Source organism: Magnolia sinica, chromosome 16 (assembly GCF_029962835.1).
Source record: "Magnolia sinica isolate HGM2019 chromosome 16, MsV1, whole genome shotgun sequence".
NCBI lineage: Eukaryota > Viridiplantae > Streptophyta > Magnoliopsida > Magnoliales > Magnoliaceae > Magnolia > Magnolia sinica.
Window position 1 is genome coordinate 25,571,186 of NC_080588.1, and position 5,879 is coordinate 25,577,064.

Genomic DNA, 5,879 nt, shown 5'->3' on the forward strand with positions numbered 1-5,879 from the left:
TTGATAGCCTATCAGTCACTAGGCCTCCACCCTTTGATGGCTTCAACTATGCCTATTGGAAAGCCAGGATGAGGATCTTCCTCAAATCCATGGATGAAAGTGTGTGGCTATCCACAATGAATGAATGGACCCCTCCTACCACTGAAGTAACCGGGATTGATGGTTCAAAATCTATGAAAATTACACCGTATTTCTCTTGGACCACACTTTAGAAAACTGAGAGTAGTGCAAATGCTAAAGCACTACTTGCAATTACTTATGCACTATCACCAGATGAATTCAAAAGAATCATATCCTGTGATTCTGAAAACATGCTTGAGATATATTGGAAATGACACACAAGGGTACTTCAATTGTCAAGAAATCTAAGATACAAATCCTCACAACTAAATTTAAGGAAATACGTATGGAAGAAAATGAAATGTTCATGGACTTCTATACTAGATTAAATGACATTGTAAACACTATGTGAGGTCTAGGCGATAAAATTCTTGAAAGCAAGATATGTGCTAAAATACTATGCTCACTTTCTGAACGGTTCAATTCTAAAGTAACCGCAATCCAGGAACTTCGTGATACGGACAATATGAAGGTTGAGGAATTAGTTGGCTAATTATAGACTTATGAGTTAACCTTTAAAGCTCCAAAAGGTAAATCTATTGCTTTAAAAACTTCTTAAAATGGATTTCATGAAAATGATTTAAACTCTGATTTAGAAAACTCTGAGGATGATATGGCACTTTTAGCAAAGAGATTTTATAAAATTTTTAGAAGTAAAAAGAGGGTTGATTTTCAAAAAGCATTTGATAAAAAGAAACCTAAACCTAAAACTAGAAAATCTTTAAAAGATAGTCAATGTTACAACTGCCATGAGTATGGGCATTTGGCTAACAAATGTCCCAATAAGGGCAAGTCAAAAAAGAAAAGTATGATGGCTACTTGGGATGAGTCCTCTGATTTTGAAGTCTCTTCTGAATCAGACGATTCTGAAACTGAGTCAGGGTGTGATGTTAAGGCCCTTATAACTCTAGCCAAATTCACTTTTTCAGATAATGATGACTCGACTAATGAAAAAAATCTGAATAGTGAATATGAAAATGAAGATGATCTTCAAGATGCTTACAATGCCCTATACAAGGAAAGTTGTAAAATTGCTGTGAAATTGAAACTTCAAAAAGTGAAATTTTCTAAACTCAAAGAAATTTATGAATATCTTGTTTTAGAAAAGTCCCATATTTCAGGCTGTTTTGAAAAGATAAAATACGATTTAGATTTTAAAACCTCCCAGTTTGAAAATCTTAAATCTGAAAACGAACAACTAAAACATGAAGTCTCTTCTCTCTTGAGTTTAAAGGAAACCTGAAAATATGTCCAAGGTGATCCTAAATTAGAAAAACTCTTATCTGGATCGAGAAAATGTGGCAATCGATCCGATCTGGGCTATGACAAGAGTGTTCCTCTTAAATCGAGGAATACTTCTCCCACGTTTGTAAAGGGAGAGATCTTAAACTCAAAAGGGAAAGGTTAAATGTTTTCTAAAAACTATAAATCTTTTTAAAAGCCTAAAAGACATATCAACTATAAAAAGCAAAGCCAAAGTCATTTGGTAGAAAAGATAGTTGATCTACTTAAGGAGCTTCTAAAGTCTAACTCACTAGGTCATACTTATAAATCTTACAATCGAAAGAAGACCTGATATCCTCCTAAACCCAAAATGGTTATGAAATGGGTTCCAAAGGTCACTTGCTTAGTTGTCCACACTACTTTCAAAGCAACAAGCCATTCTAAGTGGTACCTAGATAGTGGATGCTCCAGGCATATGATAAGCGACAAGGCTTTATTCACCGATCTTAAAGACATGACTGACGGTTCAGTCACATTTGGAGATGGCAGCAACTGCAAGATTATGAGTCAAGGTACGGTTCAACTCTATAACCTTCCTTTGATTAAAAATATATTGTATGTTGAAGGACTGAAACATAATATTCTAAGCATATCTCAGATTTGTGATAATAACCATAGTGTACGATTTTCTAATCAAAGCTGTGAGATTCTAAACAACAAGGGTTCAGTAATACTAACTGGACGTAGAACATTTGAAAACTGCTATATTGTTAGCGAATCCTGCTCATCTAATCAATCATGTTACATGGTCCAAACAGACGAGAATGATTTATGGCACAAACGTCTTGGACATGTACATTACTAAAATTTACATAGATTGAGCAAATGGAAACTTATAAGAGGTCTACCCAAACTACAAAAATTAGATAAAATATGTGGTGAATGCCAGATTGGCAAACAAATAAGGAACTCACACAAAAAGGTGAATTTCAATACCACATCAAGACCACTCGAGCTTCTCCATATGGATCTAGGACCTACCAGGACGGAAAGTCGTGGTCGCAAAAGATATATTTTGGTAATAGTAGATGACTTTACCAGATATACATGGGTTGTCTTCTTAAGGGACAAATCAGAAACCCTTGAAGAAGTAAAAAAGATTCTCAAAAGGATTCAAACTGAAAAAGGTTCTCAAGTCAGTAAGATTCGTAGTGATCATGGATCTGAATTTGAGAATAGTGGTTTTGAGAAGTTCTGTAGCGACCAGGGAATATTACATGAATTCTCAGCGCCCAAAACTCCACAACAAAATGGTATAGTTGAAAGAAAAAATAGAGTGCTTCAATAAATGGCTAATGTCATGTTGAATAGTATGAAGCTCTTTAAGAATCTTTGGGCTGAAGCAGTCAATACAGCTTGCTATATTATTAACCGGGTTTACACTAGTAAAGGTAATAATAAAACGGCTTACGAAATGTGGTTTGATAAAAAGCCTACTGTCAAATACTTTCGAGTTTTTGGCAGCAAGTGCTATATTTTACGAGATCGTGAACATCTGGGAAAGTTTGATACGAAGAGTGATGAAGGGATCTTTTTAGGATACTCTTTAAACAGTCGAGCTTATAGGGTTCTGAACAAAAGGACTGGTGTGATTCAAGAATCCATCAATGTAGTCATTGATGATCACTTAAGCACACCAATCTCAACTTCAGATAATGATGAAGTACTAGTAATTAATAAATCTGATATTTCATCTAATCAGACTGATTATGAACTGAGGACTGTTAAAGATCATCCAACCACACAGATTCTTGAAAACCCTCTCACTGGTGTTCGTACCCGTAGACAACTTGAGGATATATGCAATTACATATGTTTTACATCCCAGATAGAACCATCTAACGTAAAAGAAGCTCTTGCTGATGAAAACTAGATTGTTGCGATGCAAGAAGAACTTAACCAATTTGTGAGAAATGATGTTTGACATCTCGTACCTAGACCTAAAGATAAACACATCATTGGAACCAAATGAATTTTCAAAAATAAGTCTGACGAACTTGGCAATATAATTAGAAACAAGGCTAGACTAGTGGTATGGTACAAGGTTACACTCAAATTGAAGGTATTGACTATGATGAAACCTTTGCACCAGTAGCACATCTTGAATCAATCAGACTCTTTATATCCATTGTGTGTTTTAGAAAATTTAAGATTTACCAAATGGATGTGAAAAGTGTATTTTTAAATGGCGATCTACATGAGGAAGTTTATGTTGAACAACCAATGGGTTTTAAAGACCTCAAAAATGCTGATCATGTGTATCATCTTAAAAAGGCACTTTACGGTTTAAAACAAGTTCCTAGGGCATGGTACGAGAAACTAACAAAGTTTCTATTAAGCCATAATTTTCAAATGAGATGTGTTGATAAAACTCTGTTTATTAAAAAACATAAGGATCACATCTTATTAGTACAAATCTATGTTGATGATATCATTTATGGATCTACCTGTACTGACATGACTATTGAGTTTGCAGATTTGATGAAATCTCAGTTTGAAATGAGCTTGGTTGGGGAATTGAATTATTTCCTCGGGTTACAAGTAAAACAAAAACCTGATGGAATGTTCATTTCTCAATCTAAATATGCTATAAACTTGATTAAGAGATTTGGATTTGAGAATGGTAAGAACTTTGATACTCCTATGAGTACAACCTTGAAACTCTCAAAAGATTCTGCAGGTAAAAATGTGGATCCGAAACTATATCGGAGTATGATTGGTAGTCTATTGTATTTAACTGCTAGTAGACCCGATATCGCTCTAAGTGTTGGTATTTGTGCTAGATATCAGTCTAAACCTAAAGAGTCGCACTTGACTGCTGTAAGCGGATTATACGATATGTCGCAAGTACTGTTAATCTCGGTCTCTAGTATCCTCATGAGAGTAGTGTTCAATTAGCTGGGTACTCGGATGCTGACTAGGCTGGTAATCTTGATGATCGAAAATCAACTAGTGGTGGTTGTTTTTATATCGAAAACTATTTAGTTTTTTGGTTTAGCAAGAAACAAAGTTTTATATCACATTCAACAGCTGAAGCTGAATATATCGCAGTTGGTAATGCGTGTACACAGCTTGTTTAGATGAAACGTATGCTAAGTGATTATGGAATTAAACAGGATTCTATGTTATTATATTGTAATAATTCTAGTACCATAAACATTTCAAAAAATCCAATTCAGCATTCTCGTACTAAGCACATTGATATTAGATTTCATTATATTCGGGAATTAGTTGAAGAAAAGGTTATATCTTTGGAATATATCCCTACCGAGAATCAACGTGCTGATATTTTCACTAAACCGCTTGGCAAAAGTAGGTTTAACAAAATGAAATTTGATCTCAGCATGTGCATTTTAAAATGATTAATTATGTCTATTTGTATCATATTATATATATTTGCTAGTTTAGTTTTCAAATCTTGAAAAATATGTAAAAATCAGATTTTTTTGGCCTGTACTTGACCAGTCGTGAGTATCCACGACCAGTCATGCTACGACCGGTCATGTATATCCGTGACCAGTCGTGAATCGCATGGATTCACTTAAAATTTGGGAGAAATCATCTTCTTCTTCATTTCAACTTCACTCTCAAACAAGCCGACACACGACTAGTCGAACCCATCTTTCAAAATCTTCAAGGTTAGTGCTCCATTTGCATTTTGCTTGTAGATTTATGTCTAGATTGCTTCTATTTCTCTCTCGGAGTTGTCGATTTCGAATTTAGTTGAGATTTGGGGTTTTTCTTTTAAAAAAGCTGATTTGAGAAAACCCTTTTCTCAATCTTTTGCAACTCTTTATATTTTTGAAATCTTTGTTGCATATGACTTCTAAAGGAAGAAAATCAACGTCTCGTGGTCCGTCTTCTTCTTCCAGATAAGCCCCTATCACTAAGCATCATCTTAGAGATCCTGAGGATGATCCATCTTATGTTCGGGACATAAGATTGCGTAATGTTATTGTTGAGCGTCCAGTAGATATTAATCATGTTACTCCTTTTGATATTTTTTCTATGCTCCAATCTGTAGGTTAGAATAACTTATTGCTTTGGGGTGGGCCAGCATACCGGTCCATTGCCCAATCCATGTTTGCATGCATATGTGCTTTCTCACTGGAAAATTTAACTTTTTCTATCTCCACAAGAGAAGGGCTATTTGAAGTTGATCGTCATTTGATTTCAGCCTTTATGGATATTCCAGCGAATGATGAGGGTATTCTCATCCATACTTTATCTGTTAAACCCTTTGTCATTGAAAAACATATGCTGACTAAGGACTTATGCAATTTGGATGTACAATGGATGCATAAAGGGAATGTGCTTCCTTTAAAATATCTGTTACCTAAATACAGAGTTCTTCACAAAATCTTTGTGTCTAATTTGTATCCTCGGTCGGGTTATAAATCTGAATTGACATCCTTCATGGTTCATATTCTTCATTCTGTTATCAGTGATGTTAACATTTGTTTACCATCCTTGAT